Below are 2,431 nucleotides of genomic sequence, written 5' to 3' on the forward strand. Positions count from 1 at the left end.
GACACCCGACCACCCAGCCACTGGAAATAAGGAGTCCGGCGGTTCCCGTGGGGTATCTTGCAAGCTACAGCGCTTTTGCCAGGCCGGGGCGTCTGCCAATATGTTCACTGCTTCACCCCATCTGGCTCCCAAGACGTTGTCAGTGCTGCCACAAAAGGTCACTAGACAAGGGAAGGGTTGGTACCACCCAGTTAGGGCAGCCACTCTCGGTCGTGCACTCTCTCTTTATTTATCTGTGACTCCGCCTGGCTCTCCCGCCCCCCGGTCCAATTAAGGCAACGTTGGCCCTCTGGGGCCCGGGATCGATCTCTGGGGGCCCAGTCTCTGCTACTTATTCACTCCAGCAGTGTACTTCTTCCCATGGACAGTAGAGCATCTGCTGGTCGGTCACCTGCAGCTTGCGGGAGCAGCAGCCTCAACTGAGAACTTATCTATAGCTGCCCCCCTCCAAGTGTTATGAGGAGCGGGGGGCAGGGGAAGGGCGGAACTCGGCGGCCACTCTCCCCCGGTCCCATGAAGGGCTGTCGAGTGCCGGCCTCCAGTGAAGCCCCGCACCATGCAGCGTCACCTTCCCATCGTGGGGCCTCAATATGCCCCGACCTCAGCGGGGAGCAGGCTCCGGGGGGGAGCGTCCACCCGCTACTACTACCACTCGCCTTCCTCACTGCAAAAGTGCCTGCTCAGGGTTCCGCCACAGTCGCTCCGGGGGATAACAGTTTGACCGGCGACTTCCGGCCCGACTCCCTGCTGTTGACACACTCCGCGCCGGCCACCTCACCACTCCAGACCCCGGCTTCGGATCTCCGGGTGGCCTCAGCTTACGGAGCTCAGTGCTCCGGTGTCTTAGCTCGCCGGGGGGTCGGGATTTCAGCCGGGAGCTTTGCTTTCCGTCCTCTCTCGTTCTGTAGGCTTCTAGGGCAGGATTATCAACAGGATGGCAGGCTTAGGGGGCACCGGCGGCGGAGCCGAGGTCTCACGCAGCCATCTTGGTCCGGCGCGTGGCTCCTCCCCTCCTTGAAGCAAATGTTGGTATCCCTACACAGTCCAGACAGAGGTTAAATCAATCTGTGAATTCTTGCATGTCAGTCTGTAGGAAGCTGGCTCTGTATATGCTATACCAAAATGAGGTATAGTGGGCACAGAGTCCAGGGAGTCCCCAGAGGTATAGCAGAGGCTAAATTAGGTAAGTACTAACAGCTCTCTTTGTGGTAGTGTGTGTAAAAGTTAGGCTTATCCAGAGGGTGTGTTAAGCATTTATTGTATTCACTCAATCAAGGACTGATTACACACACTCAGAGACAGAATCCAGATCAATTAGGTAAGTATAAAAAATATATGCTTATGTTTTATTTAAGAACCAGGCAGGATTTGGCACAGGTGAGTAACATATACTTTCAAATGCAAGGGAAATGCAGTTGTACTTGAAATTGCTGTTGCTACAGGTTTTTATCACTTTTGAAATGCAGTTTGTATTATACAGTAAGAACTTTCAGATTACTTTTTAGTTACTTTAGGTTTACTTTGAGTACTGGGGGTGGTATGCCTAGATACCACACCCTAGGATCTCTAAATACAAGGCAAGTATGACTTGTTATACTTTGCAATAGAATTCTCCTTTCTTCGTACAACACAGTTCAACACAGACATTTTTTAGGCCAAAAAATGACCAGCACAGGAGCTGCAGCACCAGCGGCACTTGGGCGGCCGGGTGCAGGGTGCAAAACGGATGTCTGGGACCCTGTGCTTTTCAACTGAGATCTTTGGTTTCAAAAAGATGCTGCAGGCTCAAGCAGGGAGGCTTCCTGAAGGTGATGACTAGCTGGAGAGGTAAGTTGGGATCTGGGGAGTTGCCTGGACAGTGACACTATTGGTTGGGCCACCCAAGCCCGTGGGGCGTCTGGTTCAAGGGTGTCTTCTGGTGTCTGGTTTCCTCACCAGCTCCAGTCGAAGTCAGGGGGGCCCTTCAGGTTGGGGCTGCAGGTGTCATCTGGTGGCTTGAGGGAGGTTGAGGATCACCAGATCCCAGGTCAGGATAGCTGGGGAGACCTCCTTGAAGTGTTGGGCCCCTCGAACTAGGGCCGTGGATGATGAGTGCAAAGTGGTGCAGAATCGCGAAGTCGCCGGAATCTGGATTCTGCAGGTAAGTCTTTGTATGAACAAATCCGGTGCTCACAGGAGACAGAGTCTGTGAAAAGGTTGCAGGGCAGGTCCTATGGGTGACTGGGGTTACTGGCAGCTTGGCTCCCCGGGGTTTTTGCTGTGGGCAAGTCGTAGATGGGACATGCCAGTAGGGCGGAGTCAAAGGCAGTTGTTGCCCTTTTCTCCTTCCTGGGTCAGCACGGCTCTTCGGTCCTTCTTCTTTCTTCCCCGAATCTGAGGAGGTAAGGTTCAGGGTCGCACCTAAATACTAAATTTAGAGGCGTTAAAGGGT

The sequence above is a fragment of the Triturus cristatus genome, chromosome 2_2, assembly GCF_964204655.1.
Source record: "Triturus cristatus chromosome 2_2, aTriCri1.1, whole genome shotgun sequence".
In the NCBI taxonomy this organism is placed as follows: domain Eukaryota; kingdom Metazoa; phylum Chordata; class Amphibia; order Caudata; family Salamandridae; genus Triturus; species Triturus cristatus.